This window comes from Elephas maximus, chromosome 23 (genome assembly GCF_024166365.1).
Source record: "Elephas maximus indicus isolate mEleMax1 chromosome 23, mEleMax1 primary haplotype, whole genome shotgun sequence".
Taxonomy (NCBI): domain Eukaryota; kingdom Metazoa; phylum Chordata; class Mammalia; order Proboscidea; family Elephantidae; genus Elephas; species Elephas maximus.
In genome coordinates this window covers 16,866,500-16,886,906 of record NC_064841.1, presented here as the reverse complement: position 1 = coordinate 16,886,906, position 20,407 = coordinate 16,866,500, and the positions used below count along the sequence as shown (strand labels likewise).

General features: G+C 39.7%; 1 protein-coding gene across 1 annotated transcript in view; it reads left to right on the top strand.

Annotated features, from left to right (window-relative positions):
• Window positions 1–5,337, top strand: part of TRPC1 (transient receptor potential cation channel subfamily C member 1) — a 228,262-nt gene extending 222,925 nt beyond the window's left edge. The window contains exon 17 of the transcript XR_007515045.1: window positions 4,975–5,337. The gene's annotated coding sequence lies outside the window, so the exon portion shown is untranslated. The remainder of the gene's footprint in view (window positions 1–4,974) is intronic.
• The last annotated feature ends 15,070 nt before the right edge of the window (window positions 5,338–20,407 follow it).

Below are 20,407 nucleotides of genomic sequence, written 5' to 3'. Positions count from 1 at the left end.
TGAGTTCCTGCTCCCCATTTTTATTGAAAAACTTCCTTGAAACATAATGCTTTTTACATAGTAGGCACTCAACACTTATTTATGGTTGGAATTTTTCTCCATACTCTAAGCCTTTAGGAGGTTGGAACTTAGAATCCTAAGGATCTTAGAATAAGAATGTCAGTTCATCCTTAAAGTCACTCAGTACAACTCTCTACCCATTCATGGTAATTGTTTTCATTTATTGCTCATCTGTATCCAGATACTGTGTGTTGGGTGCTTTACATATATTATCTCCAACTCTCAGAACACTTTTTGCCAGGTAGATACACTATCCCCATTTTCAGACAAGAAAACAGAGGCTCAGAGGTGTTACACAGTTGTGTGACGGAGCCAGGAGTCAAATCTTGTTAATTCCACAGCCCTTACTCTTTCCTTTATAGGGGCAGCCCCTTGGGAAGCCGTTGTGTATACAACCTTGAGCATCTCTAATTAAGGGACTTACTACCTCATACGACCCTCCCCCCGTCTGTTTTAAGCGCTGTTGTTGGTGTGGTTGGAAAACTTCGTAAATAATTAAATGAGCACAACTAACGAGAAAAACGTGCTGCTGCACCCTTGGCCCAAAGCTCACCCATAAATGTAATTGAATATGGTTGCCAATTGGATCTGGTCAGAAAGTCCCCAAATGATGCCAAGGAAGGCGTGTGTGCCCTAGAAGGTGAGGGCTGGGTGTTGCCTAGGCACAGCTGGAAGTTACATTGACCGTAAAGAGCATCTTCTCCTAAACGAACAACTTGTGTTGTTACCACAGGGCATGCCATATCCTAGATCTCTGCAGGCAGCCAAAAAGAATATTCTGTGATTTCCTAGATGATGCTTGCACTTAGCACAATGTTATTGATTACACTGATGGGTTCATGCATAAAGGGAGATATTCGGCTATATTAAAGGGAAAGGCATCTCAGTTACTGGGCTCCATTTGGGCCTCACTCGCTGTCGTTCCAGTTAGTTTTTTAATGTAATGATTTTCCATCTCTTTGAAGTTTAACATCTGTTTGTTGATAATATATATCAACATAATTCTCTAAGCATCAATCACCAAATGAAGGGTGTTGTATGCCATGTATATTGACGTTTAAAGAGTGTTTCAGTGACCTCACATTCATTTCGTGCCCCATTCATGTGAAAACCACTAGAATTTAGAGTTACCAACGAGAGTCACCTCAGCACACTTAATTCATTTCCGCACAAGAGACGAGCATTTTTTGCTAGGAAAACACTTATTCTGGTCACTCACTGGCCTGTTTCATTGAGCCTTGTAGTCTGAGAATTCTATGCTCAAAGTGCATTCATTCTGTTTTATTCTTGATTCCTGCCTTGTTCCTCCAATTCCCCTGCACCCCATCTCCCCCTCGTTATCATCCCACTTAACTCTTTGGTGACGCAATTATTTTCTGCTTTGCATTTTTTTCTCAATACCGTGTGTTTTGATTCATGGAAGCATGCTGAATAATTCAGTGTTGTTGAATTTTTGGTAGATTAGTATGGATTTTTTTTTCCTTGCCTCCTTCCACAGGCCTACCCTTAGTGTCCCTTGGCACATATGATGTTCCATTAATTCTACCCCAGAGTCCCCACTGAGGTCTACTGGTACATATGTATAACAAATAAATATTTTCAAAATTTCTATTTTTCCTACCAAAAATTCAGACACCTCATACAATGCCTGTAAAAAACCGTAATTTGTGGCACACATTCATTTCTTCAGTTTCAAACAGTCATAAAGGCCTCTGCCTTGCAGCAACATGCACTGTCAATGGCATAGCAGCTTCCCAATAAGCCCCAGAGGCTGAAAAATTCATGGTTGCTATTTGCACCACTGGGCATAAAAGGGTTAACTCACTGTCTAGAGATACTTCCCAGTACCAGGTTGGGATTATTGAACACAGCTACAGTGAAACAAACAATAATAAGCACCAACAATGTACACAGCTGTCACTAGGAACTCAGGGCATGGAAGAACAGAGGAGCAGCCTGGAGCAAAACAAAGTCCCCGGTTCTCAGGTGTAGGGGAAATAAATGGGTCCACAGTGACTTAGTACAACCATTTTGTGATTACTTATTTGATGTAGCCATTTTGAAACCAGGAGTGTTTTAATGCTGCCTCAAACACCATTGAGCTTTCAATAGTTTTACTTCTAAGTAATGTGCTAGATGTCACCTGCACCCTATCCCTGACCCCTACGCCATGGAGGTCAGGGCTGGGGTGAGAGTTAAGCACCATCCGGTGAGCAAACCATGTAAGACCAAGAGCCATGAGAAGGCCACATTCATTGGTCTCAGAAAGAACCATCTATCCTTGAGAATCTGTTCCTACCTTTCATTTCACATTCCGTTACTTCTCGTTTATGGTGACAATGCCCATAATACTTTTAATTACCAAATAGGTTTGGGCACTGGGGAATGGACCTTACTTTGTTTTCTACTTTGAATTGAACGGATGGCCACTCCCACATTTTGGAAGCTCCCTGATTATACAAATTTTATTTCATCTATGTTGGGCAGGAAGAAAGGTGGGAATGAAACCTCTCTTTAGGCTACAATCCTACCCCGTATTACAGCTCCAGACTGTATCAGAAATAATTAATACATCTAACAGGTCCTTCAGCAATGGACATACATTATATCTACTGTCATCAAACTCCTTTCTAATGACCACTTGGCAGGACAACATTAGTAGATGTAAACACAACATAACACTTTCTCAAATTTTTAAAAAAATTCAAATAATCTTGAGTAATTGGACCTGGGGTTGTTGTTGTTAGGTGCCATCGAGTTGGTTCTGGCTCATAGCAAACCTATACACAACAGAATGAAACACTGCCCGGTCCTGTGCCATCTTTACAATCACTGTTATACTTGAGCCCATTGTTGCAGCCACTGTGTCAATCCGTCTCATTGAGGGTCTTCCTCTTTTTTGTTGACCCTGTACTTTACCAAGCATGATGTCCTTCTCCAGGGACTGATCCCTCCTGACAACATGTCCAAAGTATGTAAGATGCAGTCTCACCATCCTTGCCTCTAAGGAGCATTCTGGCTGCACTTCCTCCAAGACAGATTTGTTTGTTCTTTTGGCAGTCCATGGTATGTTCAATATTCTTCCCCAGCACCACAATTCAAAGGCGTCAACTTTTCTTCGGTCTTCCTTATTCATTGTCCAGCTTTCACATGCAAATGATGTGATTGAAAATACCATGGCCTGGGTCAGGCGCATGCTAGTCTTCAACGTGATGTATTTACTTTTCAACGCTTTAAGAGGTCCTTTGCAGAAGATTTGCCCAATGCAATGCATCTTTTCATTTCTTGGCTGCTGCTTCCATGGGTGTTGATTGTGGATCCAAGTAAAATGAAATCCTTGACAACTTCAGTCTATTCTCCATTTATCATGATGTTGCTTATTGACGCAGTCATGAGGATTTTTGTTTTCTTTATGTTGAGGTGTAATCCATACTGAAGGCTGTGGTCTTTGATCTTCATTAATAAGCACTTTAAGTCCTCTTCACTTTCAGCAAGCAAGGTTGTGTCATCTGAATAACACAGGTTGTTAATGAGTCTTTCTCCAATCCTGATGCCCTATTCTTCTTCATATAGTCCAGCTTCTCAGAGTATTTGCTCAGCATACAGATGGAATAGGTATGGTGAAAGGATACAACCGTGACGCACACCGTTCCTGACATTAAACCACTCAGCATCCCCTTGTTCTGTCTGAACAACTGCCCCTTGATCTATGTACAGGTTCCTCATGAGCATGATATTTGTAAAAACATTTTGAACGATTCAGAGTTAAAGCAGAAAAAGTTTCTCATAAAAAAAGGAATTAAGGATGAAAGAAGAGGTGAGGGAAACTTATTTTATTTGTTGTAATATTAAAAATATTAGTAATTTTACACTTATTCCAAGGTTATTTTGACTTGGCTGTGCAGAATGTCTTACCTCAGGAGAGGCAAACATGGGTACAAATACTGTAAGGGAAGGAATGAAAAGGGAGAGGGAGGAGAGAAGTGTTAGGTGTGCGATGGACATGGAAGTAGCCTTAAGTTTCCAAATTGAAATGTTATTGTCATTAAGGCCAATGTGGTTTTAAAATTCTACCTCAGCCTCATGGTTGGTGGCAGGAAACCATTCCCCGCTAGGGACAGGCCAGTGAACGGGCTGCTCCTGAATCCTTTCCCAGCCATGGGGTTGGTGGTAGTTAGTTCTCACAAGAAAAGGATTTTTGTTCTTGATGAAGAGCATTAAAACCCTTGGCATGACTGGGATTTCTAGCTAGGATCTGAACCCAATATTTTCTTATCCCAAGCAACTCCATCTTCGATTTTTAAGAGTAAGTCTCTGTCATACATTGCAGCATGTCATTTTTGTCTCCCTACTCTGCTAGAGGAAGCACGTGCAGTTAGAAATAGCTAATGTTACAAAAAAAAAAAAAAGATAATTCAAGATCTATACATGTTAGACAGAAGTGTGAGACATATTATTCTACCTACTGTGCCAGTTCTCAGAAAATCCCCCTTTGCCCTCCCTCGAAAAATGTTTTTCTAGCTTGGGCCTAGGTCCTTATGTATTGTATTTTTTTATAACCTTGTTTAGTCTAAACCCAAGGGGGCCCTAACCCCTCTGAAAACTATAATTAGAATAAACTAATGTTACCAAGTTATGGTTTTTCTGTATCATCTACAACCATACTTGCAAAAGATGTCAACCCCTGCCAGAATGGTCAATTGAGTTATCACCACCTACAGGTTTGTATATATTAACCAATCAAAATTGCTTTAGCTGTAATCTGCTGTTAGCTTTTTTTCTTTCTTCATAAATCTTTGTATTACTGTAGCCCTCCCAGAACACATTGTTGCATTTCTCCCAGAACTGTGTCTTCCTATTTTGCAGAATGCTTTCGTTGCCATAATAAAACTCTTCGTTTTTAAACCTAAACAGAGGTGGTGTTTCCCCGACATGTGGCGTCAGAAGTGGGATCAATAGGAGGCTCCCTCAGACAGCCCCCCGAAAATCAAGAAAATGGCTTTTGGATCCAGCTGAGTGAATTGGATTCTCCTTTTTCTACAGACGTTTGGGGACTGTTCGGGTGAGTGCCTCATGGATCAAACCTCCGTATCCCTGTGTCTGAGGACTCCAAGTTTTATTCCTGGTGCACTTTCATTTTTGGAAACCCTAGTGGCATAGTAGTTAAGAGCTATGGCTGCTAACCAAAAGGTTGGCAGTTCGAATCCACCAGGTGCTCCTTGGAAACTCTATGGGGCAGTTCTACTCTGCCCTCTAGGGTCGCTATGAGTCAGAATCATCTCAGCGGCAACATGTTTGGTTTTTTCAGGTTTTTACTTTCATTCTTATTAGCTCATTCTCGTTATCATTAATTTACTTTCATTCTTAATTAGGGCTGAATTTGTTTTCCCTTTTCTCACTGTTTAAAATTCTGTAGGAAGTAATTCTATTTCTTGAGTCTCAGGGTAGTCACAGAAGGTAATCCTACTTTCAGACAGCTCAGGGTGGTTTAGATTACTGTAACCCTGAGAAACCTGAAAGTAGTGCTCCTTTAGTTATTGTGAGATTTGTGCTCCTCTACCAGGGTGCCGTTAGAGGAAACTGTCCTTAAGGTTTTCTGCCTGCAAATTTGGGTAAAAGTTTTTGCTTGCAAGCTTGGGTTAAAATTTGAGATTTTGGTGACAACAGAATCTCAAATCCTTTTGGATTTTGGTCCTGAGACAATAACCAAGAATAGTTCTCCGATTTGGCTCATGCCCATGTTTCCCTGACGGGGAAATGAGTAACAACAAATCCAAAAGCGTAGAATGCCGTCCAGGGACTTCTGCACTATTTGTAAACAAACATTATGGTCCTGCTACTCGAAAGGCAACCAGGAGTTGGACATTTGCTCTCCTGTACTCTTTCGGTGTGTCTTCTAGTCCTTAAAGTCTCTAAAACAGGTTAAAATTTGCATGCCTACCTATTCTATCTTTAAGAGAGAAAAACAGAATAAAAGAAAAATGCCTCATTTGGAAAACAAGATAAAACAACCCTTACAGAAAACTTTTGACGTGTCTAATTTTTTTTCTATGCAGTAAATTAAAAAATAAAAATTACCATTTTGATTGGTACCAAGAGGCATCCAAAACACTGGAACAGTAAAACTGCTTCCCTAAAAGACTAAAATCTCAAGTACACTTCTCTTTCTATCTCCTTTGCTTTCAGCTTACTACCTATACCTCCTGATGAATTTCCAGCAGCTGAATTTTCAGAAGCCAAACCTTCATGACAAGAATTTGAGATTCTCAACACTAGGATTTGAGGTTTCAGCAAGTGTAGTATTTAGATCTCTAGAGCTAGGGTCTAAATTTTCCAGACTAGAGTCTATGTGAGCAGAACTAAGCTGCTAATCATTTTCATTTTTAAACTGCACGAAAGTTTTTCTTTTCACTTCTGCTTCTATAACTGAAAACGGCTGGAAAATTACCTCCAATTTTCTAAGTGCACAACGATCTTTTCACAAAGCCTGGATTTCCTCCTCACCAGGACGATGGTTTGAGGTTCATATTCCAACACTGTAAGCTAAATATAAGGTAATTTAGAATTTCAGTAATCATTTTAAAGAAACTGAGTTCTCCATGTTTGTCTTGTGTGAAGTTGAAGATAAACTTTTATGTGATTTTTTTATATTTCTCTTTTTCAAGTTTCCTGTCTTGCTGATTTTATTCCCTACACGGTTAAAAATTAGTGTTTTAAAGAAGAAAGGAATTGTAGCTCATTTTGAATCTAAACCTGCAAATAAGGTATTCTGAATGCTTATGTAGATCAAGAAAAATTAGAAACTAGTATTTGTTTTCAGGATTTTTCATAAAAAGATATTAGATAAAATCGTAACCTCCAAATGTTTCAGTTTCTTTTGTAGCTTATAGTGTTGGTAATGGGTTTAGTGTTGCCTAAAGGTTTTCCTCAGCTTCTTAATATTTTATGTGGTTTGTGTGCTTTTTTTTGAAGTTTTATGTAAAAATTTCATCTTGTCTCAGAAAGCCATAGATTAAACTTTCAGGAACATAAAGTAATCTTCTTGAAAAAGTGCACTAAAAAGATAAATTGTTTATTTAGCACAAGGCCTTTATGTCATTACTTCTTCACAGGATCCTCTAACATGTTAAAAAAATTCTCACCTCTAGATGGTATTATTCTAATTAGTTTATTGATAAGTGCTTATACAGATGAAATGACTTAAATTAATAAGAGTCTTAAATTCACATCCTAGGCTAACAAAAGTTTTTATGTCAACCTTAAAAGCAAAACCTTTCTAAATAATTTAAGCTAAATATTATATAGTGTCTTGTTTAAAGAAAGAGACTAATTTTTATTAATAAAAAGAGAAAAAGACTAAACTGCTTACCAAGAAAATAATATAAATAATAAAGGTTTAAATAGAAAATATAGACTATTTAAACAAACTTATTACTTCAATAATAATTATGTTTTACAATGTATAAGTTTGAATTAATTTCTAAAGCTCTTGGGTAACTTACTTGTCTTAAAATTAAGTTAATAGATATCCATTGTACTTAAAGTTCATGAGCTATTGTATGTCCCAGAAAAAGATAATATATGTATATATGTAAGTCTAGTTCTAAATATATTCACTTTTGCCCCTTAAAAGGGTGTACTATAAAGAATATGTAATAAAAAAAGGAGACAAGAAATTTAAAAGGTTTATTAAAAGGAATTTATTTAATACAGTCAAAATTCTCATTTACTGCAACTATAAGTTTAATAATTTATAAAAAATTTTGAGAGCCTTAACGTCAAATAACCAAAAGTTGAGTTTCTCACTGTTAAGCAAATATCGTTTCTCAGTAACCTATGATAAACCCCTAACAACTTTGAAATGTCATAAGAAAAAGGTTTAATTTAATGTTTTCATTTCTTAGTTATTGAGATTTCATAAAAAGCCACAAAAGATTTGTCTCTATTTTATGAAGAATAAGTACTAAAATTTTTAATTAATATGTTATATGAAATGTGTTACATAATTTTAATTATTAACTTGGTCCTATAATTTGAGGAATTAACATCATTACCCATAAAATTTTAATTACTATTCAAATGTATATTGAAACACACAGTATTGTGTTTTAATACTATTATAAGTTATATCTGAACCTCTTTAGAAACAATCATTACGTCTAAAGATATTTTTTCTGTTTAAATTTTTTTTTGTTTTACATTGCTTCTGGAATTCTTTTAAGAGACATTGTCGTAAGCCAACCATGAACATTTTAACCTGTAATCAACAGATTTATCAAAATACTTCAATGAAACTGAACTATATTGGATTTATACAAAGGATTATAATATTTTAAATATGAAAATCATCAGACTAAATCAAGATTTTAAAAATTAACAAAGTTTTTGGACCACTACTGATTGATACAGGAGTGTATGAAGCCAAATTTAGCTACGTAGGATTTGGGTAAACTAAAAGAGTACTGTAAAGTTTATATAACAGTGCTACTAATATGCAGTGTTCTATTATGTTAACGTCAGCATCTCCTATAAATTAGGAGAAAATGTATTACTGAAGTAATGAATTGATGAATGATAAAACAGCTATGATGAGAGAAATGGTTCTTCAAAATTAAATGGCCCTTGATGTCCTGCATAAAAAGCGCCTATGTCGTGCCATTACTAAAACTGACCGCTGATGCTGAATCTTAACAGTTCTGTGCCTTCCTTGACAGATTTTATAAATAATAATTTTACTTTTAAAGTTTATCGCAGCTACTTTACTTTAGAATCTTTTCCCTTATTATAAAATGCTATAGCAGCCATACTTGCTTTTACTTTAAAGAATTATTCTTCATAGGTCAAAGAAGCATTGGACACTCAAAAACCAAGCATATCTAAATTACCTTCTATTTAGTCTAGAGACTGCTTATTGAAAAAGGACAAATCTTTTTAGACTTGCCAGCCTACCAAAAGACTAAAGACTAGACTTCAAGCGTCTAACTGACCCTCCAGCCGACTAAGAGACTTAGGCTAAAATTCAAACATTCCTCTCCCAGAAAAGACGTAGACGGCACCTGAGAAGACTGCTTATATTTCCCAGGATTTCCGGACCAGGCCTGAATACTCCCTTTATGAAAACAGCTGAAATCTTTGAACTGTATTTTCTTATTTTCATTATTGTATTCCTTATCAATAGTCTATATCACACCAATTTTATCATATAGTAACCTTAAGACTAGTTACTCTTAGGTTAATTCTTATTGTCTTTAAAGTAATCTAGTTCTGTTGACTTAATCTCATAGAATGTTAGGGAATTTAAGAGCAGAAATACTTGGAGTCAGTTTTTTTCAGTTATTCCAGTCATACTTTTCATTATAAGTTTACTCCAGTTCTAAAGTGTTATTCCCTGTTTTAAGTATCTTTCCTTGTAAAACCCATACCCCTTGCCTTTAATGCTACTGACGTATTAATTCCCTGAGCCCTACATTGCCCTTGACATACCTCAAGGACTACCCTGTTTTCAGTAGACACGTTATAGTATTATCCCTTGTTTTAGTACCTTGTTATTAATGCAAACTGTGGAAGCCATTATTCTCTGCCTAATACTTATTGCATTTGAAATAGCCAGCTTTTATTTTACATGCTTAGTAGCCTTTTGTCATATTGCGTTTCATTAGAGTTCATTATTTAGAACCTCGAGTAATGCAAATCATTGAGGTGGTTGTACTCTGCTTAGTACTTATTACACTTGAGATAGTTCTAGTTTATCAATTTACAGTCATTCCTTAGTAATTCCCCAGCCTTTTAGTCTTACTCCTTTAAAGTAACTTATGTTGACATTATTGATTTTCTTTTCATTATCGCAATAGTTTTAATATCAGTTATTTGACTACCCTGTTGTACAGTTTTAATAGTAATAATTCTTTTTTGCTTTTGAGATCATCAGGTTTGATCAACTGGGACTAGTAAGAATTACAATTGATATTTTTACAATTTACTTCATACTTAATCATTCTGTCTCTGGTTGGCTTATTTTGTTATTATGATATCTTTTATTTTTAATATTTCATTTTAAAGTTTTTGCCTTTTTTATTTGAAATAACTTTGATTTATATATGATACTTAATGGCATTTACTTAAACGGTTTTCTAAAAGTTACTACATTTTATTGAATGTTTATCATATTAGAAATAATTTCGTTTTATCAACTAAAATTTATTCCTTAGTAAGGCTTTCCTTTTGTACAAGTAAATAAGGTTTTCTTTTACTATAACATTTATTATACCCTTAGTTTATATCTTTAATGGCTTTATTTCATACTCTCAACTGAAGCTACTTAAATATCTTATTAAAAGAATATAATAATTTATTTTGTTTATCACACCTGTCTACCAATACAAGTATACATGAAGACTAATATTTCTACTATTTGTATAGTTTCCATAATCACGTAGAAAGACAATACTTTTGTAAAAACAGCCCAATCGATACTCAGTGGCACCAATTCAACTCAGTATTGTATCTACCATCCCTCTCCAATCATAGCAAATAAGTTTTCAAACCCATAGATTCTCCAGGACAAAACAAGCTAACGTTTCCTCTAACTATTTTAAATAATACCCAAAAAGAATGAACTTTTAACTATGCTCTGTAACTCTAACTAAAAGTCAGATAGTTTTATTGCTTATTGTTATTCAAAAGAATTTGGCTTCAACCTTAGTTGAGAGTCTTCAGTATGTCAAATTGTTCCTCTCAGTCCAGCCTTGCTTTATTCACATTCCCATAATAACAAGATCACTGAAGCAGAATATTTAAACAATAGCATGGTGAAGAAACATAGTCAGATGATGCCCAGCTACGCTCCCCTAGAGTCTTAAGAACTTGCAAATAACAAACTGATTTTAATGATTAACAACAGTGCTTGTAGTGGTGCCCAGCTATCCATCTGTCTCAGTCATCTAGTGCTGCTGTAACAGAAATACCCCAAGTGGATGGCTTTAACAAAGAGGAATTAATTTCTTCACAGTAAAATACTAAAAGTCCAAATTCAGGGCATCAGCTCCAGGGGAAGGCTTTCTCTTTCTGTTGGCCTTCTCGTCAATCTTCCCCTGGACTAGGAGTTTTTCCATGCAGAGACCCCAGGTCCAAAAGATGCGCTATGCTCCTGGCACTGCTTTCTTGGTGGTATGAGGTCCCCCTGTCTCTCTGCTCACTTCTCTCTTTTATATCTCAAGAGATTGCCTCAAGACAATCCAATCTTGTAGATTGAGTCCTGCCTCACTAACACAACTGCCGCCCGTCCTCCCCCATTAACATCGTAGAGGCAGGATTTACAACGAATAGGAAAATCACACAATACTGGTAATCATGGCCCAGCCAAATTGGTACACAAATTTTGGGGGGGACGTAATTCAATCCATGACACCATCCAATGACATCTGAGCCTCATTGTTTGTCTTAATAATGTCCAGGGTCTCAAATGACTTACAAGGTAAGCAGCCACTCTTTTTAACCCTTGCAGAAAATGGCTTACTCCTTTGTTAGTGACATGAGACTAGCTCACTCTGAAAATGAGGCCCTACAAAGAGTAAGGAGACAGTCCTGACCCAAGGACAAAGTAGTCCATGCAGAAGAAATGTATTCTTAAGTCTGATCATTGAATTCCCAGAGGAATTCTTGATCAAAAGTGAGGAGTGCCGAAGAGCATTCCAAAGTTAAAAGCATTGGTGTGACTGCGATTTCTAGCTAGGGTCTGAGCCAAATCCTTTCTTATCCTAAGCGACTCCATCTTACATTTCTAAGTGTTTAAGTCTCTGTCATATCGCAGCTTGTCATTTTTGCCTCCCTACTCTGCTATACCTCGAATATACCATCGACTGCCAAAAGAATGAACAAACTTGTCTTGGAAGAAGTACAGCCAGAATGCTTCTTAGAAGCGAGGATGGCGAGACTCTGTCTCATATACTCTGAACATTTTGTCAGGAGGGATCAGTCCCTGGAGAAGGACATCAAGCTTGATAAAGTAGAGGGTCAGTAAAAAAAGAGGAAGACCTTCAACGAGATGGATTGACACAGTGGCTGCAACATGGGGCTGAGGCATAATAATGATTGTAAGGATGGCACAGGACCGGGCAGTGTTTCATTCTGTTGTATGTAGGGTTGCTATGAGTTGAAACTGACTTGGCAGCACCTAACAACGACTGTGCTAGAGGAAGTGCTTATGGTTAGAAATGGCCAATGTTAAAAAAAAAAAAAAAAAGATAATTCAAGACCTATAAGTGTTAGACAGAAGTGTGAAACATATGACTCTATCTACTATGCCAGTTCTCAGAAAATGCCCCCGTCGCCCTCCCTCGAAAAATGTTTTTGTAGCCTGTACCTAGGTCCTTATGAAGCCTTGTATTTTTTTTATAACCTCGTTCAACCCAAGGGGCCCTAACCCCCTTTAAAACTTTTAATTAGAATACACTAATATTAAAAAGTTATGGTTTTTCTGTATCACCTAGAGTCATCCTTGCAAAAGATGTCATCACCTGCCAGGATGGTCAACTGAGGCATTGCCACCTACAGCTTTGTATGTATTAACCAATCAATTTTTTTTTTTTTATCTGTAATCTGCTTCTTTGGGTTTTTTTCTTCCTAAGTCTTTGTATTATTGTAGTCCCTCTGGAACACATTGTTGGATTTCTCCCAGCACTGTGTCTCCCTGTTTTGCAGAACTCTTTCTTTGTTTTTAAACCTAAACAGATGCATGGTGTTCCCACTACAGCATTCTAAATAACTAGTCTTTTAAGGCTGAGGTGGCCAATCACTGCTCTCCCTCATTTTCTCCTCACTCATCTCCACCTACACCAGCCATCCTGCCTTTCCTCTAAGTGCCAAGTGTGTGCCACTCTGAGGGGAGAGCTTTGTGTGGCTGTGCACAGCCTGTCCCATGCACAATGGCTCAGCTTAAGGAACAACGGGGAGGGGTCTGAAAGGTAGCCCATGCGCAACGAGTCATGCACTGAGCCCAGGCCCAGGGGTCCCTTTTCCTGATTTTTCAGTGGTGGCCTGGCAGCCGCCCCAGAACCCTTGCATTTGCTGTTTCTCTCTGCCTTCTTTTATCTCAAATACTTCCATCCCAGATGTCCTCCTCCCTTCATTCAGGTCTCTGCTCAACGTTAACCACTTCTCAAAAACCTTTGTTGCCCACCTTCTCTAAAATGGCAGCCCTTATCACTCTCTACCCCCTCACTCTATGTTATAGATTGACTTATGTCCTCCCAAAATATGTGTTGTAAATCCCAACCTCTCTGCCTGCTCTTATAATCTCATTTGGAAATGGGTTGTCTTTGTTATGTTAATAAGGCAGGATTATATAGGCTGTATCTCAAGTCAGTCTCTTTTGCGATATATAAGAGATTAAACGAGGGAGCAGAGCAGAGATGGGGGAAGAGAGATGCCAAGGCACATGAAGATGGCCCAGGAGCAGAAGCTAAAAGAGGCAAGGACCTTCCTCCAAGCTGACAGAGAGAAAGCCTTCCCTTGGAGATGACGCCATGAATTCAGACTTCTAGCCTCCTAAACTGTGAGAAAATAAGTTTCTGTTTCTTAAAGCTGTCCGCTTGTGGTGTTTCTGTTACAGCAGCACTAGGTAACTGAGACACCATGCTTTATTTTCTTCATGTTTTCACTATCTGACATTAGAATATATAATTTATGGTGCGACATGTATTGAGTCATTTCTTTCTCCATACTGAACTGAGGGCAGGGGTTTTGCTTTATGCTCTATACCCAGCCCCACTGTCATGGATTGAATTGTGTCCCCCCAAAATATCTGCCAACATGGCTAAGCCATGATTCCCAGTATTGTGTGGTTGCCCACCATTTTGTGATCTGATGTGATTTTCCTATGTTTTGTAAATCCTACCTCTATAATGTTAATAAGGCAGGATTAGAGGCAGTTATGTTAACGAGGCAGGACTCAATCTACAAGATTGGATTGTGTCAAGTCAATCTTTTTTGAGATATAAAAGAGAAAAGCAAGCAGAGAGATGGGGGACCTTGTACTATCAAGAAAGCAACACCGGGAGCAGAGCTCATCCTTTGGACCTAGGGTCCCTGTGCTGAGAGGATCCTAGAGTATGGGAAGATTGATGACAAGGACCTTCCTCCAGGGCCAATGGACAGAAAGCCTTCCCCTGGAGCTGGCACCCTGAATTCAGACTTCTAGCCTCCTGGACTGTGAGAGAATAAACTACTGTTTGTTAGAGCCATCCGCTTGTGGTATTTCTGTTATAGCAGCACTAGATGACTAAGACACCATCTCAGAGTGCCCAACACGTACAACAAACAATAACCCATTGCCATCAAGTCGATATCCGACTCATAGCGACCCTATAGGACAGAGTAGAACTGTCCTATAGGGTTTCCAAGGAGTAGCTGGTGGATTTGAACTGCTGACCTTTTGGTTAATAGCCAAATGCTTAACCACTGTGTCACCAGGGCTCCATCTGGCACACAGTGGGCACTTAACAAACATTAGCAGAGTGACTGAAAGACCTTCCCACAAAGCTTTCTAAGGCCAGAGTTAGGGTCAACTCAGAATATTTGTGTTGACCCTGTTTGGGCAGAATCTTCCCTAATTAACTGACTTCCAGAACCCGGAAATGTGAAACCAAAATAGAAAATAAAGCTGTTGACTGTGAACCTCAGTGACCAGGGCAGTAGCGTCTGGACTTTAGCATCAATCACTAGGGAATCTTCAACAGAAAAGATGTGTGCCTCCTGTCACACCCCACCTGCTGAGCCTCTGGTATAAGGCTCATTGACGTGGTGGGCTAGCAATTTATTAGAAAGATACAACCAACATATGACATGAGCCGTTGTGATAGGAAAGAGTTACAAAGCGTTGATTTGAATTTTAAAGGTCAATTCTAACAAAGTAGTTTGTATCAAAGAGAATTCCTCAAATCTCTTCTATTAATAGCATTCAGCACCCCTGCTGCTGAGCAGAGTCTGTTTAATATTCCCTCTCACCATGTTTTCACCTTAGTGAAACACAGAGAAGCAAATGTCAGTGCCAACGTAGTCCTTGAGACCGTATAAAAAATTTGCCCCCTCTTTGCCTGTGGCCTGGGCTTTTAGAACCTAGCAGATCCTCCTCCTGAAAGCCTGGTTTTAGAATGCGCAGAGTTTCGCACAGGTCCTAAGGGCTTTTCAGACCACGGCACACTAACAGTTGACCCGCAGGCGAGAGCGCAGCCGAGCGTGCAGTTGCGGAAAGAAAACTCCTCACTCCCGGGACTAACACTTGGGTGTTCTGACGTGTGGGGCGCGCACAGAGCCCCAAGGCTGGCCGCCTGTGGGAAGAACAGCAGAGGGAGCAGCCAGGCCTGGGTTGCCATCAGGGTTTGTTGAGGGTCTTCTCCACGTGCCACTCCGTGTGCCCTCCCTGGGACTAGGCAACGCTTGCAGGTGCCAGGTGATCTGCCACCTTCCCACGAAGGTGGAGGCGAAAGGCAGAGTCCAGCTCAGAGCTAGCTGCAGAGATGCCAGGAGAAGAGCTCCGCGAAACGTATCTGAGAGGCGGAGGAGGATTGGGGTTCAACATCAATAATTGAAGGAGTAGGGGCTGAACTTTAAGTGCCATCCATCTTGGTTGAGCTTGGATTTTATCTCACCTGATGTGCTCCATAAGAAACAGAGTTTTATATTTTCAACATTAAAAACAAGCAAAGAAACCCGTTGCCATCAAGTTGATTCCGACTCATGGCGACCCCTTGTGTTAAAGAGTAGAACTGCTGTATAGGGTTTTCTAGGCTGAAATCTTCACGGAAGCAGATTGCCAGGCCTTTCTCCCTTGGTGCTGTTGAGTGGGTTTGAACCACCCACCCTTAGGTTAAGAGTGGAGCGCAAAGCGTCTGTGCCACCCAGGGACCTCTTCCGTCATTAGGGCGGTGGTTTCATATCTGTGTGTGATGACACAGGAAGGGTGCGGCTCCTGGTGATTCCTGGGAAAAGAATAATTTGTACCTTGTTGCTTGACCTTTTACAAAAAGGGAGGGTTATCCCAATTTTAATGCCTCCTGTTCTTTACATTTTGTATATTTTCTTTGATAACAGTGTATCATGATGTTCCTTAGCCCTGAGTGCAAAAAGTATATCGGGATGTATTTTGTCCTTCTAGCCCTTTCCCTAAATTCACAGTTCCCCTAAACCTGCCCTAAGATGACCCCCTCACTGCTAATCCTACACCAGGGTGAAAGCCTGTAACATTTCCACCAGGACTTTCCCCACATCTTATGGGAAGGTGTTTATATTACAGGCCTTCAAATTGCCAGCTGAGAACTCTATCAGAAAGGATTTCCTTTTGGAATGTGTAAGGAGTCCTGAGCCTTTATGTGATAGCTGGGGAAAATTTGGCTGTGGTGACCACCCTGGGCCCTCTCTCCTCTTCTGCCCCCTGAATGGCTAACCGCCTGGAATCATGATGTCATGTGGGGCCCTACAAGGCCTGTCAGTGGTCCAGGGTGAAATCGGGAAGGCGGACCTTTGGGGGGAGCTCTTTTGGCCATTTCCCAAGCCCCTTCTATTCCTTCCTACTGGGCAGTTTTTTAAGTCCAGCTCCTTCATTGTTCAAGTGAGGAAACCAAAGCTCAGAGAAGCAAAGTCATGTTCAAGATCACACAGCTGGGACTAAAATCCTTTGCTGCTTTTCTGACTCCCAGTTCTGTGCTTTCTCTGAGACTACATAGGTGCATGCTGTGAGGGGGTAGAAAGAGCCTGCACTTGAAGTCTGAATTTGCCACGTACCAGCTATGTGACCTTGGGCAAGTTATTCAACCTCTCTGAGCCATAGATTTCTGGTCTATAAGAGAAACCATAGTACTTTCCTGCAAGGTTGTTATGAAGATTACTGTCTAAAAAGTGCCAGGCACAGAGTAGGTATCAATGAAAGGTAGACTTTTTTTTGTTACTGCTATTCCCACGCTCCCCTTGCTTTCAGACAAAGAACAACCAACCTCGCCACGATATTGCAAAACACCTTCTTAGAACGTTACAACTTTCAAGAGTGTTTATCTTTTAGTAGAAATCCTTGAAAACGAAAAGCCATGGAGATTTACAGGGGTGAACTCTTAGTAATGGGCTGGACATCTGGTCACAATGGACTTAACTGCAGTGAGGAGAGCTCTGCCTGAAGGTGTTGGGAGGAAGCCCCTGGTATGAGAACATAAAAGGGATTGATAGACACCAGTGGTGGCGTCTAGGCAAGCAACCAGCCTCAGGCGGGAAGGGTGGCCACGTTCAGGAAATGACGTCTAGGTAGGCTGAAGGTGAACAGAGCACAGAAACCAGAAATACTGAAGTTGGATGTGCTTGTAGGCCTGAGTAGCTGACATCCGGGTGACTTGGATCTGGTGGGGTCTCAGGCCCTGGTCTCCTTTCAGGACCTGGGAGAAGATGGTGGTGGTGTGTCTTGGTTATCTAGTGCTGCTGTAACAGAAATACCACAAGTGGATGGATTTTACAAAGAGAAATTATTCTCTCACAGTCTAGGAGGCTAGAAGTTCAAATTCAGGGCATCAGCTTCAAAGGAAGGCTTTCTCTCTCTGTCGGCTCTGGAGGAAGGTCCTTGTCATTAATTTTCCCTTTGTCAAGGAGCTTCTAAGGAACAGGGACCCGGAGTGCAAAGGACGCACTCTGCTCCCGGTACTGCTTTCTTGGTGGTATGAGGTCCCCTTTCTCTCTGTTCGCTTTTCTCTTTTATATCTCAAAAGAGATTGGCTCAAGACACAATCCAATCTTGTAAATTGAACCCTGCTTCGTTAACATAACTGCTGCCTATCCCACCTCATTAACATCATAGAGGCAGGATTTACAACACAGGAAAATCACATCAGAAGACAAAATGGTGGACAATCACACAATACTGGGAATCACGGCCTAGCAAAATTAATACACATATTTTGGGGGGACACAATTCAATCCATGTCATGGAGGCAGACTGGCAATTCCTAACATACAGGCTACTGCTTATGCTCTTTCAAGTCTGGCAAGAAGAGCTTTTATATGTCAAAATGTTAGTTGCTATTGATATTCTTATTTGCATAAAAGTTTTTTTTTTTTTTTAATAGAGAATTTCTAGGGGAAAAACTAATTAAATTCTAATCCATTGGCAATATAGGAAACCCTGGTGGTGTAGTGGTTCAGTGCTACGGCTGCTAACCAAAGGGTCGGCAGTTCGAATCTGCCAGGTGCTCCTTGGGAACTCTATGGGGCAGTTCTACTCTGTCCTATAGGGTCACTATGAGTCGGAATCGACTCGACGGCAGTGGGTTTGAATTTATAAGTATTTGGGATGCTAAGAACTTATCGTGGTTACCAATTGAACTGTTATGAAAGTGTATTTGAGCAATTTCTTTTCTTTAAGGTTGTTTCCTTGCTGTAAATTCCCCCAAATGGAATTATGAGATCAAAATATATGTCAATTATCTTTTTTGAAAAAACTGAGATTTTTCTAATCATTACGCTATCAACCCAAAGCCCACATAGGTCTCCCACCCCATAGACCACACAAATCCACCAAACTTACCCCAGACTTTGCCCTGGACCTGGGATACACATACTACATGTGCACGAAGGTTTTAGCAAGGCCAGCCTGGAGGCAGAGCAAGCTGACTCATGCTGGCCTCTGCCCAAGCCTAACCTCAGCCCCAGGGAGAGGCAGAGAGGAAATGCTGCCCCTCTTTGCTTAGAGAACTCGTGCCCGTGCAGTGGAGGGAAGTAGGATACAGAATTGAACTGGAAAAGGAATTTTGTAAGGGTTGTATTAGAATTTATTGTTATCAGGAGCTTTCATGATAACTGACCCTATTCGATTAAAAATGGGGGTAACCAAATCTTTTGCCACCCATTGCTTCCCGTTTTGGTATTCCAAAGGAAACTGAGGTGTATGCCATGATTTCTGTCCTCACTCAGCACTGTCCTCAGCCTGCTGGTCTGTAAGCTCCATGAGGGCAAGATCCTGCCCCATTGCATAACCACACTATCGCCAGCACTGGTACAGTGCCAGGTGTGCAATAAATGTTAAATTTGTAAATGAATGAATGTAGTCCTAGAAATAGGAAACTTCTAATAAATGAGACAATCTAGTTATTTGTCTCTAGGGAACTTTCTATCTAAGCTACACAGAACCAGTAAAAACCAATTGCCTTTGAGTCAGTGCCAACTCATGGTAACCCTGTGTGTGTGTAGAATTGTTCTCCACAGGGTTTTTTAAAAAATAATATTTTACTGTGTTTTTGGTGAGAGTTTACACAGCAAATTAGGTTCCCATTTAACAATTTCTACACAAATTATTCAGTGACATTTATTACTCAGTGATTACATTTTTCACAATGTGTCAACATTCTTATTAGTTCCATTCTGGTTGTCACATAAGTTCTTTTTTTTTCTTCCAAATTTTATTTATACCTACTTCTCACTTACTTACTGTCTCATTATCCAACATTTCACACTTACAACAATAGTATCTGACTATCTGACTATTTTGTGCATCAACGACGTACGTCTGGCAATAACGAATGCCGAGGTGCGAGGTGAGAGTAATGCTGGCTGTGATGGTTAAGGTTATGTGTAGACTTGGCTGGGCCATGCGTCTCTGTGGTTTGGCAGTCAGGTAATGACGTAATTTGGCAGTTATGTAATGACGTAGTCACCTCTGTTTTGTGATCTCATATGGTCGTCCCCTCTTTTCACAGGATGTGGATTTCACATAACAACCTGGTCTTTGGAACCTAACCATGTTGATAAGTGAGAAGTGGGTGTATTTTGTTGTTGTTGTTGTTGAGAATATACACAGCAAAACATACACCAATTCAACAGTTTCTACGTGTACAGTTTAGTGACACTGATTGCATTCTTCAAGTTGTGCAACCATTCCCACCTTCCTTTTCTGAGTTGTTCTTCCTTCGTTAACATAAACTAACTGCCCCCTAAGGTTCCCATCTAATCTTTTGAGTTGCTGTTGTCAATTTGATCCCAGATACAGTCTTAAAAGAGCGTAATGCTCAAGGCAGTCCTTAGTTAAGCTAAAATATTGTTTGGTTTTAAGATGACTTCAGGGGATATTTTTGGTTCGAGGTTTAAAGATTATCTCAGGGCAACACACCTTCTCCTCACTTATTGACTCTTTCTTTATCTGATGTTTTGCACTTATGACAATAGTAAAAAACCTAATATCTGACTAATTTGCACATTAATGATGTATGACTGGCAGTAACAAATGCCAAAGTGTGAAGCAAGAGTAACAGTGGCTGTGATGACTGAGGTTATGTGTCAGCTTGGCTAGGCCAGGGTTCTCTGTGGTTTGGCAGTTACG